Below are 19,710 nucleotides of genomic sequence, written 5' to 3'. Positions count from 1 at the left end.
GATTTTCCTTATTCCTTCCCTGATCCTCCCTTAAGCTGTTAACATACCTGTTCTCCTATAAGTATGTTGTATTTACTTATCTTTCTATATGTTTTATACCTTCAGTAAAATGTAAGTTCCCTGAGGGCAGGAACTGTATAATTTTTATCTTTCTATCCCCCTGTGCCTAGCAAATCACCTTGCCCATAATAGCCACATAATAAATGTTTGCTGCTATTGCTGAAGAAAGAATACACCAGAGAGGTGGAGGGGTTGTCAGAGTCAAAAGCTCCAGATATGTTAAGTAGGTTGAAGACTTAGAAAAGGTCATTGGACTTACTCGTTGAAATAGCTGTCAAGGAAAAGGGCCAAGTCAAAAATCATGAACAAAGGAGAAAGAATGGGATATCATACTAAGTGGTTTGAAATGTGGAATAAGAGAGGAGAGAAGTTGTGATGAATGTCTTCTGTTTTCTCACTTAAGTAGGAGGTGTGGTTGTCTTCTGAGAGGGAGGGAGAAAGAAATTGAGCAGGGGGCTCAAAGAGCAGAAAGTTTTGGAATAGTTTGTTTAGACAACATATTAGTCGAACAAGAAAGAATAAAAGGATTTCAGTGCATTGGCTAGGACCCAGATGAGAGGAGAAAACATCCATGCATCAATGAGGTCAGCTCACACAATTATGTGAGCTACCCTATCAGCAGCCCATTCACTAGGAGGGAAGAAGGAAGATGGTGAGTGCGACCAAATGCTGGACTTTGGCAGGGTAACTAGGGACAGGACAAGGGGAAAAGAGATCGAAGGGCAGAGGATAGTATATACCTGTATGGTCAAACAAAGGGATAAGATTATGAGGAGAGAGAATTAGTGAACTGGGAGAAGAGGAAGGGGTAGAAAGAATAGATGGCATGGTGAGGATGTTGAAAAGGTTTAGGAGGAGGGTGGCACAGGGATGGATGGAAGGCTAGCAGGCTATGATCTGGATCTGATAGAGTTCTGGATCACGGGGGTTACACAGTTATGAGCAGTGGTGAGATCAGAGTTATGGCTTTCCCTATGAATGACTAAAGCAAAATGAAGATGTTGGTCATGGGAGTGGGGGAGGTTGATGAGTGGGATATATGCTTTGAAGTCCTCAGGGATGAGGGCAGGTGTTTTAGTGGAGGGTAAGTCTATGAACCAAGTACTGAACTGACTGGGACATAATAATAACAATAAATAATGATTGGTTGTTGTCCTTCCTCCTCCTCTTCCTCCTCCCCTTCCTCCTCCTCATCTTTCTCTTCCTCCTCCTCCTTCTTCTTTCTTCTTTTTGGAGGGGGAAGGCAGGGCAATTGGGGTAGACTTGCCCAAGGTCACGTGGCTAGTAAGTGTTAAGTGTCTGAGGCTGGATTTGAACTCAGATCCTCCTGACCTCAGGGCTGGTGCTCTATTTACTGTGCCACTTAGATATCCCTATGTTGGTTTCAAGGTGCAGTGTGTCCAACTATGGCTAATCATACCAATATAAGATCAGAGAGCTCTACCACGAGTCAGGCACAAATAATTAACATGAACATTTGCAGTGGATATGACTAAATTTGTGCATATCATGTTTCTTTTGAGCTGCTGCAATAAGTTTTGCTCATAGAACACTGCACCTTCTTTGATGTGAGCATGCCATGCTGAATGGTCCTATGGCAGTGTCTCTTATGTCCCACAATTGATTCAAAATGTTCTTCAGAGAGACTTTGAAAGTGTCCTTGTATCACTTCTCCTGACCTCCGTGTGAATGAATGCCTTATATGCGTTCTCTATAAAATATTCGTTTAAGCAAACCTACATTTGGCATTCAGACAACATGGCCAGCTCATCAGAGTGGCTCTCTCTGCAATAGTCTGAATGATTGGCAATTCAGCTCAAGAAAATACCTCAGTGTCTGGTACTTTATCCTGCCAGACGATCTTCAGAATCTTCCTAAGACAGTTCAATTGGAGGTGATTCAGTTTCTTGGCATGGCACTTGTATCCTGTCCAGGTTTCACAGGCATACAACAATGAAGTCAGCACAAAGACCCTGTAGACCTTTTAGTTTGGTAGGCAGACTAATGCTTCTCCCCCACACTTTCCTTTGGAGCCTCCCACATAGTAAGCTAGCCCAGGCAGGGTGTGCATCAACCTCATCATCTATGTGTACCTTCCTGGAAAGTTCCCTGCTGAAGTAAGTGAACTCATCCACAGCATTCAGAATTTCTCCATTTGCTTTAATTGGTGGTTCCATGTGTGGATGGCGCAGTGCTGCCTGGCAGAAAACACATGTTTTCTTGGTGTTAATTGTTAGGCAAAAATTAGCACAAGCAGCACAGATTCGATCTGTACTTTGTTGCGTCTAAACAACAGCAAATAATAAAAATATATCTATATAGCACTACAAAGCTAACAGAGTGCTTTACAAACATTATCTCATATGATCCTCACAACAGGCCTGGGCAATAAGTACTATTTTTCTCTCTTACATTAATTAAAACAAGGTTGACAAATGTAATTGACTTGCACAGGGTCACATTTTCTTTCTATATGCTGTATCCCTTCAGTAAGATGTAAATCCCTGGAGGGTAGGAACTGTATCCTTTTTGCCTTTCTATCCCCCGAGCCCAGCAAAGCACTTTGCTCATAATATCCACATAATAAATGTTTGCTGCTATCGTTGAGGAGAAAATATCCCGACCGAGGTGGGGGTGTGTGTCAGAGTCAAAAGCTGCAGATATGAAGTAGATTGAAGAACTGGCAAAGGTCATTGAATTTAGTAGTTGAGATAAGCTGTCAAGGAAAAGGGCCAGCTCTTTGCCAGAGTCAGGAACAAAGAAGAAAAGAATGGGATATGATAGTAAGTGACATTTGGGTTGGAATTTTAACTTGAGTCTTCCTGACTCTTGGAGGTCAGAAGATGCCAACAACAGGGATGTGGGTGTGGACCTGCTGATGTACATGAAAGGAGTGAACTTTAAGGGAGGAGATTAGTGGTGGAAAGTCCTGGACTAGAAGTGGTGATGAGAAAGGAGTTATGCACTCTTCTCCCTATGCAGTGGCCATTAGAGAGGGAGTGCCCACTTACTGAATAGTGTGACCAGGGAGTCACTAAATTCTGGAGAGATCTGTGTTTCTGTACCAGAAAAGCTCCAGAACCAATGTGTGTGTGTGTGTGTGTGTGTGTGTGTGTGTGTGTGTGTGTGTGTGTGTGGTGTGTGCGCATGCACACATTCAGTGGTTTCCAGGGAATGGAAGGATGGAGAAAAATATTAATTGGGGAGGGGTAGGGTAGAGGTGTGGAGATAAATGTACAAGGAGAGAGAGAAAGAAAGGATTTTACCTCAATAGCTTCTACCTCCGAATCACAGGGATCAAGGGGATTGGAACAGAATTTGCCTTCTATAGCAAGGTGAAAGGGGCTCCCACTCACCCGGGTGCTTTGATTACTGAGCTGCTCTGAGATCAGGACAGCACAGAACCCTTGGTACCTTTGGTTCTCTTAGGCTGTGAGGCCAGAGTGAACATGCCTCCCTTTCAGAGAGTCCCTTTTCTGCTCTTGGGGATTGAGGCTTGGAATCTCTGATGGATTTTGGAATCTTAGAATCAGAGCTGTAAGGGGCCATTGATTTCATTTAGTCCAAAATTCTCCTGCTCTGAACTTGAGCTACAGGATCTGACCTCAAATCCTGACTTTGCCATTTACTTCCTGTGTGCTCCTGGAGAAAGCACTACACCTCTGCAGGTCTTAGTGTTTTTTTTTTTTTTAAGACAATTGGGGTTAAGCGAATTTACCCAGGGTCACATAGCTACTAAGTATCTGAGGCTGGATTTGAACTCAGGTCTTCCTGACTCCAAGGCTACTGAGCCCCTACCTGCCTGTGGGTCTTAGTTTTTCTCTGCAGAGAGCTGGACTAGATGACCTCTAGGCTTTTTTTTTAGCTCTAAATCTATGATTCTGTGATTCCATGATCTAAAGCCCAGAGACCCAGGGTCACACAGTACAAGAGTTGGGATTTGAAAGATTCTTGCCTCCAGCCAATGGAAGTTAGCTCTTTTAGGTCTGATTCCAGCACTATTTTGGAGCAGGCTTCTAGATCATGCCCCTTTGAAGTGATCTGGGAAAGACTTGAGTTGCCTTTGAAGTAAGTCTACTGCTGAGCCATTCTCTGAGTTTGTTTCCTCATCATTAAAGGGGAGGGAGATATTTATATAGCATGTCCCAAAAGTCTTAGTGCAGCCATGAACTTTAATAACTTCAGAAACATAAATTTGAGAAACCTACAAAAACATCAGTCAAAAGTTTTAGTATCTAAATTCATTGTATTCTTATTTAGTTGTGTAAATTTTTAAAGGTGCATTTTAAATTTAATTTTAACCACAATGAGTAACCTGTGTTTAACTGCATCATGTGTTTAACTATTTCTGGGTTACACTTTCTCAGACTGAATAGAAAAGGAATTCTTTTTGTTTGATCACTGACTACCTAATCTCTCTCTACATTAGACTTTTTCTTGTGGAACCACATCAAAACTGTCAAAGTAAATATCAAGCCCTCATTCCTTGTATGATCTTAAGATTAGAATCACAAATTCAATCCTCTCAGTCAATGACCAGGAGCTGATGAAAATTTTTGCAAAGTTCAAAAGTTAACTAGAACATTGTATAGCATAAGATGATGGTTACTCTGAATTTTACTGAGAATCATATGAATATTTAAAAAGTTAAATAATTGATCTCTCAATTTTGTTCTTGTAAGTTTTTAGCATTTATATTTTTGAAGCTGTTAAAGCTTAATACTACATTCAGATTTTGGGATGGTCTGTATTACGCAACCACACAGGCTTGTCAAAAGGACTAAACAAGGAAGCCATGCGACAGCAAAGGGAGCTATCAGAAAAGTGCAAGATTACAGAGAAGGTATTTGTCATATGGCTCGTTTGATTAAGGGCAGATGCAAATATGGCTTCTGAATCCTGGGGTGATTAGTCCCTCCCGACTGGGGGAGTCCAGCAAAAGGAGATGGAAGAAAATAAGGATAGCAGATACACATTTCATTCACTTCGAAGTTTTTCTTTCTATTTTCGTATCCCAGATATAATATAATTTTCCATAGCTTTGAACTCATAGAACCATAGACGAAGAGCTGGAAGACAGCGAGGGGGTGCAGTGGATAGAGTGCCAAGCCCCGAGTCAGGAAGACTCATCTTCCTGAGTTCAAATTTGGCCTCAGACACTAACTGTGTGTCCCTGGGCAAGTCATTTAGCCCTATTTGCCTCAGTTTCCTGATCTGTAAAGTGAGCTGCAGAAGGAAATAGCAAACTACTCTGTTATCTTTGCCAAGAAAACCTCAAACAGGGTCATGATTGAAAAATGACTGAACAACAACAAAAGCCCAGTCCCTTTATTAGAAAAGTTAAATGACTTGTCCAGGGTCACACAGGAAGTAGGTAGCAGAACTGGAATTTGAACCCAGGTCTAACTCCAACTCCAGCTCTTCCAATTGTGCTACAATACTCTTCTTTCCCTCTTAAATTGCCCTTTAGCTAAAATTCCACGAAAAAAGCTACTGAATACTCATTCACCAGGCTAGCCGTGCCTAATGTGCATGTTCTATGGGAGTCAGGGTTGCTAGGTTCTTCAGGTGGCCCATCTTGGCCCTGTTTCTGAACTGGCACCCATATCTCTCTAGCGATGGTGCCATGGGTTTGGGGGACGTCAGTGGAAGTGGGCGCATCACCTCTCCCCCCAACTTTCTTTTTCCATGGCAGTACAGTTGGCATTTGTTCTCAGTAGAAATCCCCTGGCACCATTCCTAGGCTCTAACATCCTCTGCAAGTGCCCCAGTAAAAAGAAGCTGCTCTTAGTTTGTATTGGCCGGGACACCTCCTCCCTGGGTTTCTTCATCTTTTTATCAATGTCAACTTGTTGGGAAAGACCTTGCTAGCCATAGTTGCTCACCTGCTCAGAAAAGATTTTGTCTGTGGCTTTATTGGGCCTAAATAATTGGTTCAAAGTTAGTCACCTCGCAGAAAGGGCATAAAAGTGGGTTCCAAAAAGTTTTGAGAAAATGCACAGTTTATACTAGTGCTTTGCAGATAGCCCAGGCATTTGGTGCTAGTGTCCTTAATGGTAGTAAATACCATTTATTTCAGAATAAGGTTCTGGTTGCCTCTTTAGGGCAAAGGAATGCTGAGTGAAGGATAAAGTGTGGTATGAGCTATGGCACCTTGCCTGCTCTCAAGGGGCTTAGAGCCTAGGGTAGAGTTTAGAGTGATATAGTTCCAGAGCCATAGGTTAGAATTTCAATATTAATTACGATTATTATTTGCTTTCCAGACCAATATCTTCCCTATTTTTTTTTTTTTAGGTTTCTAGTCCATGGGCTGGTGCTACTTTGCAAGCATTTACATTTTATATAGGTGATTCCCTGCTCTCCTGTGGACTTGTTAGCACACTTAAGGATGCAGTTGTTGAGCCTGGTAAAGAGATGAAAGATGTGTTTGTTTTGTTGTTTGGTTTTCAAGGTTAATTGTTGGCGATCAGGTGAAATTAGGATGTCTTAGTAGTGTCCTTTTGTGGTACTAAGACTTCCTAATAAGGAAGGGAAGGGAAGAAATAAATATTTATATATAGAATCTACAGTGTGCCAGGCAGGGCAGTGAATAGAGTGCTCGTCCTGCAGTCAGGAGGACATGACTTCAAATGTGTCCTCAGACACTTACTAGCCGTGTAACCCTGGAAAAGTCACTTAACACTGTTTGGCTTCATTTTCTCATCTGTAAAAATGATCTAGAGAAGGAAGTAGCAAACTACTCTAGTATCTTTGCCAAGAAAACCCCAAATGGGGTCATGAGAAGTATCAGACAGGACTATTTGACGAAACAACAACAAAATATGTCAGGCACTGTGTTAACCATTTTTATTTTCACAAGTATTATCTTATTTGATCCTCACAGCCATATGAGATAGGTGCTATTCAGTTGAAGAAACCAAGATGAAGAGAGCTTAAGTGACTTGCCCAGGGTCACATAGCTAGGAAGTGTCTGAGGTTGGATTTGAATGCAGGTCTTCCCGTCTCCAGGTCCAGCATACTATATGTTGTACCACTAGTTGCCTCTGCCTAATGAGGACACCAGCCATAACTTAACCAGATTGACAACAGCAGTATTAATTCAGTGATTAGTATTTATTTTTGATAGACTTTAGTCCTGAGCTGAGACACATGTCCTAATGTTGTTATGTGGTACCTCTGCTTTCCTTGCCTAGTGGAGGTGAAATCATTCACTTGCCTAATAAGAGGAGAAAAACAGATAACTTATCTGTTTTTGTTGATTGTTGTTCCCTATATTTGCCCTGGGAATCCTGCATACATAATGTGCATTTGGGGGAAATGAGCACAATTGCATTTCTCAAGTAAATTTGGGACTTTTTTCTCCTTTGCCTTCCATTCTTTTCTTGTGTGGATACAGGATCCCAGAATTCGTCTTAGTCATTTTTTCATCTAAGAGTTCTTCATGGCTACCTGAGTTTTGTGCCCACTATTATAAACCAGGCTGCTGGGTATAGGGGTGGGAAGAACACTGGATTTAGAACTAGAAGACCTGGGTTCTGGTCCAAGTACTGCCATGTGTGACCTAGCTGTGTGACCTCGAGTAAGTCATTTAAGTTCTTGTAGCCTTAGCTTATTCAGTTGTAAAATGGAGATAATGACACTTCCATTGCTGACCCCCACAGGTGCCTTTGAGGATAGTGAGTTATTTGCTGTGCTTTGCCAACCACCAAGTAAACTGTTATTATTATGGAATACACATACTGTAATTATGCTCTTTTGCTCCATATCGTGTGTTGGCCTCAAGAGTAAATCTAGGGCAGGTTTATGAATATCAAATGATAAACTAGGTAAAAAAAACAAACAAAAAAACCCCAAAAAACAAAACAAAGAACAAACAAAACAAAAAACCCAAACTTCTCAGGTACTCCTCACCATAGTGAAGAGTTATCATGGAATCTTGAAAATATAATCTCCCTTTCAAAGGCTTTGTGAAATATGATGCGTAATGTTAGCAAAGGCATTGTGTCACACGTGAGTGTGCAATCATTTGTAGGTGTTTGGGAAAACCTCATCTCTAAGGCAGCGCAAAACCTGACACCCAGCTTTTGTGTGTTTTGTAAATTTCGTACCAGGAGCGTGTAGGAAACCAGACTCCTGAAAGAGACAGTTCTACCTGAGAATGTTAGAAATTCCTTAGCAACTTTTGCTCAATCAGTATAAATGCTTGTGTGATTTTGTAAATGGTACTCTGTAGCTTTTAAGAACATATGTTCAGAAGTGGGGGGCAGAGTCAAGATGGCGGGGTAGAAACAAGACGTCCAAGCAGCTCCAGCTTCTACCTCCCCCAATTCACATAAAAGAGGACTCTGAACAAATTTTGGAGCTAGAAAACCCACAAAATGACACAGTAAAGCTAACCTCCCACTGAGGACAGCCTGGCAGGCCGGTAGGAATCGGCCAGCACACTGCTTTAGGAGCCGACCCCAGCCCCACATAATCCAGAGGTTTTAGTCCCAGGGCAGGCCTGACCAACCACCTCCTGGAAGGACTCCAGATCACCAGAAGCCTTGCCTGGATAATTTCCAGAATTATCAACATATAAATGCTAAGGACAAAGTGAGAGGTCAGTGCAGTGTGGACTTTGGGATCCAGTAGTTGAGAATGCATCAGCCTCTTCCCCCAGGAAGAAAAGCCACTGAGGAGCAGCAGTCCAGTCGCCACATGGCAGCTTCAGCTCTAGGCCTGCAGACTATAGGGGGACCACGTAACCAATCTGAGGGGTAATCGCTCTTGCTTTAACCTGCTTGGATCCAGATTATGGTCTAGGGTAGAGGTCCTGGAGTGTGTGTCTAGCTGGCCAGAGCATGTGAAAATCTCTGAGAGGGCACCCAACTAATACCTCCAGCACCTAAGAAAACCGCAGCATTTGGAACGAAGCTTCCCTGTCTGGTGGCAGAGTCCTACTGTGGCAAAAAGCCCAGGAGTCAAGTGACTGAGGGGTGACATGACCAGGCAAAGGAAGCAAAGCAAACAGAAGAATCCAACATTGGACCTCTATTTGGGGGACAAAAAGGATCAAAGCATGGGACAGGAGGAAAACAGTGAAGTCAGAATTCCTGTACCAAAAGCTTCCAAGAAAAATACGAGCTGGTTACAGGCCAAAGAGTACCTCAAGGAGCAGACAAGAGAAGTGGAGGAAAAATTAGGAAGAGAAATGAGAACGATGCAAGAAAATTATGAAATGAGAGTCAACAGCCTGACTGAGGAAAATAACACCTTAAAAAATAGACTAACTCAATTGGCAAAAGAGGCTCAAAAAGGCAATGAGGAGAAGAATGACTTAAAAAGCCAAATTATCCAGATGGAAAAAGAATCTCAGAAGCTCAATGAGGAGAATCATTGCTTCAGAAATAGATTGGAGCAAATGGAAGCTAATGACTTTATGAGAAATCAAGATGCTATTAAACAAATCCTAACAAATGAAAGAATAGAAGGCAATGTGAAATATCTCATGAGAAAAACCACTGGCCTGGAAAAATAGATCCAGGAGAGAGAATTAAAAAATTATTGGACTACCTGAAAGCCATGACCAAAGTAAGAACCTAGAAATCATCCTCCAGGAAGTTCTCAAAAAAAAACTGCCCTGATGTTTTAGACCAGAGGGTAAAATAGAGGTTGAAAGAATACACCGATCACCTCCTGAAAAAGATCCCCAAAAGAAAACTCCTAGGAATATTATAGCCAGGTTCCGGAATTCCCAGATCAAGGAGAGAATATTACAAGCAGCCAGGAAGAAACAATTTGAACACAATCAGGATAACCCAGGATCTGGCAGCTTCTACACTGAGGGATCGAAGGGCTTGGAATATGATATTCTGGAGGTCAAAGGAGCTGGGATTAAAACCAAGAGTCACCTACCCAGCAAAACTGAGTCTCATGTTTCAGGGGAAAATATGGTCATTCAGTGGAATAGAGGACTTCTAAGCATTCTTGCTGAAAAACCCAGGGTTGAATAGAAAATTTGACGTTCAGATACAAGAAGCAAGAGAATCATGAGAAGGTAAACAGGGAAAAGAAATCATAAGGAACTTATCAAAGTTGAACTATTAACATTCCTACATGGAAAAACAATAATGGTCACTTATGAAACTTTTCTCAGTAGTTGAAGGGATTAGAAATATATATATATGAGGGTATATGGGCATATGAATACATATGTGAATATGTGTATATATGTTTACAGGTATACATAGATAGAGGGCACAGGACCAATTTAACAGGGAGGGATGATACTTAAAAGGTGAAATAAGAGGTGAGAGGAATATAATGAGAAGAGATGGGTAGAGACAGATTGGTGTAAACTATCTCATATAGAAGAGGCAAGGGAAAATGGTTACAATGGAGGGGAAGAATATGAAGGCAAAAGGGAATGGGTCAACTTTATTCTCATTGAATTTGGCTTAGGGAGGGAATGTCATACAGACTAAATAGGGTATCTCACTATACAGGAGAGTAGGGGGGAAGGAGATGAGAGGGGGGATGGTGGAAGGGAGGGAAGGTTGGGGGGGAGTAAAGTTGGAAGCACCCACTTTTGAAAAGGGATGGGATCAAAGTAGAGAAGAGAACAAGTGGGAGGTGGGGTAGGAGGGAGAAAAATATAGTCAGTCTTTTACAATATATCTACTATGGTAATGTTTTGCATTAGCTACACATGTACAACCTATACTGAATTGCTTATCTTCCCAGTAAGGGTGGATGACAAGAGAGGAAGGGAATGAATCTGGAATTCAAAGTTTTAAAATCAAATATTTTTTGAAAAAAATATATATACATATATATATATACACTATTATTAATACTATTTTACATGTAATTGGGAAATAAGATATACAGGCACTGGGGCATAGAGATCCACTGGACAAGTCGAAGGGGGTATGAGAGCAGATATGGGAGAGAACAGATTGGAGGAAGGGATATCCAGTGGGACTGTGATTCTGGAGTGGTGGGTAGGGGAAAAACGGGGAGAAAATTTGTAACTCAAAATCTGGCAGAAATGAATGATATAAATCAGAAGTTAATAAAGCATTTGAAAAAAAGAACATATGTTCAATCCAGATGTAGAACAGAATAGCAGGAAATGGTTTCTTTCATTAACCTTATCCTTAATCAAGGAAGGTTTTTTATTGCATTCAACAAGTGCTTGTTAACTACTGATTAGGTATCAGACAATCTATTAGGTACCAGGGACACCTGCCATTGATGAGCTTACATTTTTCAAGGGCAGGGGGGTGGGGTATGTGCACAGATCAATAAATACAGAATATGTACCAAGAGAATGCAAATTAATTTTAGAAAGGGGGAGAGCCCCAGTGACTAAGTGAATCAAGTAGAGGCCTATCAGTGCCTTGAAGAGAGCAGATCTAAGAGGCAGAGGAGCAGAAAGAGTATTTTCCAGGCATGGAGGCCAGCCAATGCAAGGGTAGCATTTGGATATGGGAAGAATTTTAAGCTTAATGTAGTAAATGCTATAGGCATTATATAATGAGTATGACTCATGGTATTAGAAAACAACATTTTCGTATGAGCTCATGTTCTCCAAGGAAACAGATCAATATTTCTTTGAATAAATAAAAACATGAGTCAAGGGCAAATATGATTTGGTGTTTGTGTGTGTCCAGGTGAGTTCTTTGTTTCCTGCCTAAGAGAATTAATCCTGTTATCTAATATGAACTGATCCTAAACTAACCTCCCTAGTCCCCCTGGGTTTTTCAATCTTCAGGTGTGCTTGATATTTGTACCAGAAGGCTGTAGGTTCTGAATTAGGTCTGATGTCTGAGGTTCTCACCGGTCCCATTTTTTTTTGAAGGTTATACAAAAAGAATTCCATGCAAGATTGCCTTCTTATAATTTATAGGAAACCCAATGCTGGCTTTAAACTGCCAGCTTTAAACTTTAAATTTATGGATACCACCAATGAAATTGCCTAATAACTTTATGGTTCTTTAGGTCAAATCTCTATGGAAATAATAGTAATCATCCAAGTTACTTAATATTGAGTTCCTAGTTCCTGTGGGTACCCCATGATTTGGCACACTAAAGCAGTGGAAGAGATTCTGGGTTCTTCTTAAAACTACTCATGGGGCGGCCAGGTAGCACAGAGAGTAAGAGCACCCGCTCCAGTGTCGGGATGACCTGGGGATCAAATCCGGGCTCTGACAATTAGCACCACACCTAGAAATAACTGGAAGTGTAACCTTGAGCCAGTTACTTAACCCCAATTGCTTAAAAATAAAAAAAAAACTACTCGTGAAGGACCCCTTTTAGCTGCATTTATAGCATGGGCAAATCAGTGATTTTATGGGTCTAAGAAGGGAATTTTTGGCCCAACTTATAGATTTTTTTTTCAAATTATGGGCAGACCTTTGTCTGAAATTTTCCTGTAGCCTTTGAGTTCTTGGTTCAGGAAAGGCTTTGAGTCCCTGCACCATGTGACTTCTTTTGAGAGCTCTAGCTGCTTGAGATTAAGGGAATCAGAGCAAGTATTTATCTGAGTTGTCAGGGTCAGCCTAGTATACAGTCGGCTTCTCAGATAGCATCTTGTTGGCAGCCAGTAAATATTGAGAGTGGCTGGCTCTCTCTAGCCAGCTCTCAATACTTTCTGTGAGTAGTACTCTGCCATATCCCATTAAATCACCAAATAGACTAATTGATTTTCAGGCAAAGAGGAGTTATGGCAGCAGTATGGATATTAAAGCGTCCAGCACCGTAGAATATTTTTTTGTAACTCAGAGAGAACAAAACGTTGTAGAAATAATGAATGGTTGATTCAGATTAGATGGAGGTGGAGGATAGCAAAAGGCAACATGAAACGTCTTCAATTCAATTTAGTTCAATTCCAACAAGGATTTTTTAAAGCCCCTACAATATCTTAGGTACTATGCTAAGTGATGGGGATACAAAGGGAACTCTACCCCCCAGAAGAAGACCCCAAACCAAAGTAAAAAAATCCCAGTGCCTGACCTCAAGGAGCTTACATTTTACTGGAGAAAAACAACCAAAAATGTTAGTGTCGTTTAAAGCTATTAGAACTTAAAGAGTAATTTTCCATCATTAAAACTTAAAACTGCACTTTTGGAACATTCTGCATAGACAATGAAAATATAAAACAATTTCTAGGGCCTGGAGGAGCCCTAACTATTTTGGGAAATCAAGAAAGGCCTTGTACAGAAAGTGGTGTTACTTGAACTGAACTTTGAAGTGAGTGAGAGATTTCAGGAGGCCCAATTAAAGGAGGGAGAGCATCCCAGGCATGGGAGGCAGCCTGACCAAAGGCAAGGAATAAGATGATGGCATGTCATATACAGAGAAAAAGTAGTTCAGATTGATTAGAATGCATAGTAGATGGAGAAGAGGATTGTGGAATCAGTCTGGAAAGATAGATGGGAGCCATATTGTTAATTGCTTATGATGTCATCCTTTATGTCTAAATCATTTTGAGTTTATCTTGGTATACATTGTGAGATGTTGGTTTATACCTAATTTCTGCCAGATTTCTTTTCAATTTTCCCAACAATTTTTGTCATACAGTGAGTGCTGGCTCCAGTGGGAATAACATGGTCAGCTCTTTGGGCTTAACTTTCCAGGTCATTTGAAAAATTGGATAACAGAATTTCTGAATGCCAAATAAAAGAGTTTAAGTTTTATCCTACAGACAACAGGAAGCCAGTGAAACTTCTTGAGCAGAGGAGTGACATGATCAGACTTGCTCTTTAGGAATAGGAGTTTGACAGTTGTGTGGAGGTTGGATTGGAGAGGTGAAAGACTAGAAGCACAGGGATCAATTGGAGGAGATGGTGATTGCTTGAACTAGTGACAGTTGTATGAGTTGGGAAAAGGAGACTAAAGAGAGAGGTGCTGTGAAATTAGAATATTTTATTCTGATGCTAATTTCTTTTAAAAATTTTTTCTTTTCTTTTAAATTAAATTAAATTTCTAGCTCTAAATTATCTCCTTCTCCCAACTATTGAGAAGTCAAGAAAAACAAAACCTATTACAAACATGTATAGACATATAAAACAAATTCCCACATTGGTCATGTACAAAAGAGAAAAAAAAAGAAACAAAGAAAGAAAAAGAAAAGAAAATATGCTTCAATTTTCCTTAGTCTACTGGTTTTCTATCTGGAGGTGGATAGTATGTCCTACACAGTTATTCTCTTTTTTTAATTGTTTTGAGATTTCAGAATAAGTAGCATTTTTTTATTTATTTATTTATTTATCTATTCATTCATTCATTCATTCATTTATTTATTTATATATACATTTATTTATTTATTTATTAAGCAATCAAGGTTAAGTAACTTGCTCAAGTTTACACGGCCAGTTATTTCTGGGTGTGGTGCTGAGTATCTGAGCCCAGATTTGATCCAGGTCATCCTGACACAGGAACCGGTGCTCTTACTCGCTGAGCCACCTGGCCACCCCTAAGCAATTAGGGTTAAGTAACTTGCTCAAGGTTACACGGCCAGGTGTTTCTGGGTGGGTGCTGAGTATCTGAGCCCAGATTTGATCCAGGTCATCCTGACACAAGAGCCGGTGCTCTTACTCGCTGTGCTACCTGGCCTCCCCAATAAGTAGCATTATTGCTGGGCCAAAGGGTTTAATAGTTTTTTTGGTTTAGTTCCAAATTCCTTTCAAGAATGTTTGGATCAATTCACAGCTCCAACAGGGCATTACAGTACCTGTTTCCCCACTACCCATCCAGTATTTTCCTTTTTTTTTTTTTAATTTATTTTTAAAATATGTAATATCTTCTTCCCCCCAATTATATATTAAAACAACATTTAAACAAATATTTTAAAAAAGTTTTTGGTTTCAAATTCTCTTCCTCCTTCCCTCTCCTTCCTGCTCCCTATGATGGTAAGCAAGCAGATAAAGGTTATATGTGTGCAATCATGGGAAACATTTCCATATTAGTCATTCTTCTAGGATTTTTCATTTTCACTTTTTATCAACTTAGTCTATCTGATAGGTGTGAGATGGTACCTCAGGGTTGTTTTAATTTGCATTTATCTAATTATTAGACAAATTTTTAGAATTTTAGTAATTTTATATGGCTTTTAATAGCTTTTATTTCTTCCTCCAAAATTACCTATTCATATCCATTGAGCATTTATTAATTAGAGCATGACTCTTATTCTTATAAATTTGACTCAATTGCCTGTATATCTTAGAAATGAGACTTTTATTATGGAAACTTGCTTCATTTTTTTGTTTCCTTCTAGCTGCATTGGTTTTGTTTGTCCAAAACTTTTTTAACTTTAGGTAATCAAAATTGTACAGTTTACCTCCTATGAACCACTCTATCTCTAGTTTGTTCATGAACTTTCCCCTGTTCATAGAACTGACAGGTAATTTCTTCTATGCTCCACTAATTATCATCCTTTAAGTCTAAATCATTTTGAGCTCATGTTGGTATACAGTATGAGATGCTGATCTATACCTAGTTTCTGCCAGACTGCTTTTCAATTTTCCCAACAATTTTTGTCATATAGTGAATGCTATGGGAATGGGAATGACATAGCTCTTTGGGCTTAACTTTCCAGGTCATTTGAAAATTGGGTCATAGAATTTCTGAATTCCCAAGAAAAACACCATTTAGCAGTAGCATATGCCATACTGTTGGGATTCTAAGTTTGACCATCAGGCAATGCACAGAATGGTCTCTTAGTGGATTTCTTCTTCTTCAAGGGTAGACTTTATTCATTAATAGATTAACATCTTGCAGTTTTGTAAATCAAAATAATGGTGCACATAAGGGCAAGGGAACCAGATGGTCAGAAGCTTAGTTATATGCTGATGCAGGGAAACTGCCAAAGCTGTGAAACAGTCACCCCAAAGGGCTACTCAACAGCAGTAGCTATTGCAGCATACGTATATGAAGAGGTTGCAGCCTTCAGAGATTCAGGAGAGACCAACAGGGCCATTCTTGGGACAATTGCTAGTCAGTAAAGTGCCTTATTACCTTCTTACTAAAGTCTGTCAAATTTTCAGTGTCAAAAAAGTAAAAGAAGAAAGAATAGAGGGTTTGCTATAATGACTCAATTGAGATTTTTTTTGGGGGGGGCACTGGACATTTTTTGTTTCGCTCTGCATTTAAATCATCCATACTTGGGTTTAGACAATGACTTGGGCTGGCAATGTGAAGAAGTACTATGGGGGCTTTGGAGTTATTGAAGTTTTAAAAGAAAGGTATTGGGAGAGACAAGCAGCACAACATAGTTAGAGAACCTGACCTCATGTCAGGAAGACCTGCATTCAAATTCAGTCTCTGGCAATATACTGACATTGTGATTTAGGAAAGGTGGCACCATGGATAGAGCACGTGCCCTGGAATCAGGAAGACTCATTTTCCTGAGATCAAATCTGGCCTCATACACTTATTAGCTGTGTGACCCTAGGCAAGTCACTTGACCCTGTGTAGCAGCAAGCACCCCAAGCGTCCTCAGGGTTTGCCGCCCATACAGGTTCTTGGATCTGCTTTGTTAAAGGAAAGCAACTCAAAATGGGTTAACAAGCTTACTTTAATCAGTCAGACATATATCGTTTACCTTGTTCAGGAGAAAAGGTCAGCACCCTGAACCTCAAAGTATACAGGCATAATTATCAAGACAGAAACATCAAGTAGACAGATTTCCAAACTGTCCAACAATTACATCCATACCCAGTCAACATCTGGGTTTCCACATTCTGGGTTTTTCAAAGCCGGGGGACTCTCAACAACGGCTTCCCAGAATTCAGATCAAATCACAGAACACTTCTCAAAGTGAGTCCCAAAACAAAGCTACACATCAGGGCTTATATATCCTTCTCCTGGCTCAGAGAATGTAACAACCTTATTGACCCACTGGCCAATCAAAAAGTATCTACTGAAAAACAAGCCTCCCTCCCCAGGCTTCTGGTGCACTTTAGCCTAGGGGCAGGGAAGATCTTTAAAATTTACATTCGAATTACACCCTGTTTGCCTCGGTTTTGTCATCTGTAAAAGACAAACCACTCCACTATCTTTGCTGAGAAAACACCAAACAGGGCCATGAAGTGTCAGACATGACTGAAATGACTGAACAAGCACAAGAAACTCCAGGTTACTCTCTACGAACTTTTGCTGCTTTGCAATGGTAGAAGGAATTTCCTCACTGGGAGTTCCCTACAGTAATGAAGTCACAGATCCAGATAAAAAACAACTTAAGTCGAGAGCTCTATATTTCTGTTTCAAATAAAAGTCTCCATGTTGTTTATGAATAGTAACAATTTTAATCAGTCAACAAACACTTATTTAGTGCTTACTATGGTCCTGATCCTGACGAGGGTGGGGGATGAAGATACAAGAACAAAAACAAAGAAGTCTCTTCTTAAGGAGCTTACATACTACTACTTCTACTACTACTACTACTACTACTACTACTACTACTACTACTACTACTAATACTTCTAGTGAGGATGATGATGATGATGATGATGATGATGATGATAGGAATAATAATGAGTAGTTAACATTTATATAGTGCCTGCTACACCTCAGGTGCCATGCTAAGAATTTTACAATAATCTCATTCCATCCTCACAACAACTCTGGGAGGTAGGTGCTATTATTATCCCCATTTTACAGATGAGGAAACTGAGGCAAACAGGGATTAAATACTAAATTTGTCCTCAGGTCTTCCTGATACCAGACCTGGTGCTCTAGCTGCTATGAAATTTGGCTTTCCCTGTTGGGGATGGGGTGGGAACAACAATATGTACACCTAAAAGTAAATAAAATATTACAAATTAAACACACAGTAATTGATGGGGATGGAAGAGGCAGGAGGAGGAGGAAGAGGAGGAGGAGGAGGAGGAGGAGGAGAGGAGGGGAGAGAATATACATATGAATAACAGGAAGGACAGCTTGGCTGACTGGTAGGGTGTCTGAGGGGGATGTAAAGTGTGGTAATCCTGGAAAGAACTCTAAATGTCTAACAGAAGAGTTTGCATTTTGTCTTAGAGGCAGTAAGGAGAAACTGAAGTCCAGTAGCCTCTATTTTCATGGAAGGGTTGTTGCAGGAGTAGCTGTCAAATAAACAAAGGCTCAATTAAAGAAAAATTAAAGAAAAAAAATAGTTCTACAAGAGCAGAACTATTCTTTCCTGTCCTGGTCTTAAATGGGATAATTCAAGCCACAAATCCTGGGGAAAATTGCTGGTGGCTGCCTTGACTTTTTCACTTTGGTCCTTCTCCCTATTTCATCTTTTCCATGCCCAGTCTTTGACTGGATTCAGAGCATTATGTAGAATAAATCCCCATTGGGTGTCAGTTCAAATAATGCTGTTTATGTTCAGTAAATAAACACAAGCACATTTTCCCCTTTCTTGTTCATCTAGGCACAAATGAATTTGAATGGTGTCCAGTCCTGATGTAATTTTGCTGGTGTAAAAATTGATTTAGGGCTGGTTAGATTTTAGTTAGCTACATAAATCTCTTGTTGCTGAGGTCTTGTTGTATAAGTCATTAAAGAAGAATGATATTTGCTGAGCTTTTAGCAGGATCATCATTAAGGTAATGCATACACCATGGGCTTAAAGGGTTCTCTTTTGTGAGTCTGGATATGTCAACATTTTTCCCTTCCTTTTTAGTGTCATCTTTGGTGATAATGCTTGTTTCAATATGATGCTTGAAATCTCTTAAGGAATTCCAAATCTGGTACTTTATCGGGGGAGGAGGCAGTTTGGGGAAGGTTTCCAATACACACACACACACACTAATGGAAAAGAGAGTATCTTGGTTTAAGAAAAATCAGTGTTGGGGCAGCTAGGTGGCGCAGTGAATAGAGCACCGGCCCTGGAGTCAGGAGTCACTGATTTCAAATCCAGCCTCAGCCACTTAACACTTACTAGCCATGTGACCTTGGGCAAGTCACTTAACCTCAATTGCCTTCCAAAAAAAAAAAAGGAAAAAAGAAAAAGAAAAATCAGTGTCCTGGGTACTATGATCAACTTCTCTTCCAGGTTGAATCACTTCTTTCTCTTTCGTGGTACATTTTTCCCAGGCAATACAAAAAGGTTTTGTTTGTTTGTTTGTTTTTCCAGGCACCAGAGGAGTGTGCCATTACATTAGGTTGTGTCCCCAAATTCCTGTGTCCAGGCATAATCATACCTTGTAGCAACTGAATGTATAGTCATTGTATTTTCACCAACCATCCTTTTTCTCTTGTCTCTCGGTTCTTTGGGAAGGTAAAAAGGACAGAAATCTGAGCTTGCAACTCAAGGGGTACTTTTGAAAATTATACTTTGTCTTTCACAAATAGTAATATGGAAATATGGTTTGGAGTTTACTCCAGGAATGTTATGGCTCTCCCACACACCCCATTTTATATATCAAATGGCCTTATAAAAACCTTTAGAGAAACAAAAGAGAGATAAAATGAAACCTGTTTCGCTGCCCAAGTGAGCTCATACATAACATTCTCACTCAGTAATGGGGCTGCTAAAATTTACTTTTTCTTTTCTTTCTTTCCTTTTATTCCTTTCCTTTATTTCTATTTCCTTTTCTCTCTTTTTCTTTCCTTTCTTTCTCTCTCTTTCTCTCTCTCTTTCTTTCTTTCTTTCTTTCTTTCTTTCTTTCTTTCTTTCTTTCT

Source organism: Petaurus breviceps, unplaced genomic scaffold (genome assembly GCF_028583685.1).
Source record: "Petaurus breviceps papuanus isolate PSGF00001 unplaced genomic scaffold, PetGlider_PUasm1.0 229, whole genome shotgun sequence".
In the NCBI taxonomy this organism is placed as follows: Eukaryota; Metazoa; Chordata; class Mammalia; order Diprotodontia; family Petauridae; genus Petaurus; species Petaurus breviceps.
The sequence above is the reverse complement of the archived record's forward strand: the minus strand, read 5'-3'. Positions refer to the sequence as shown.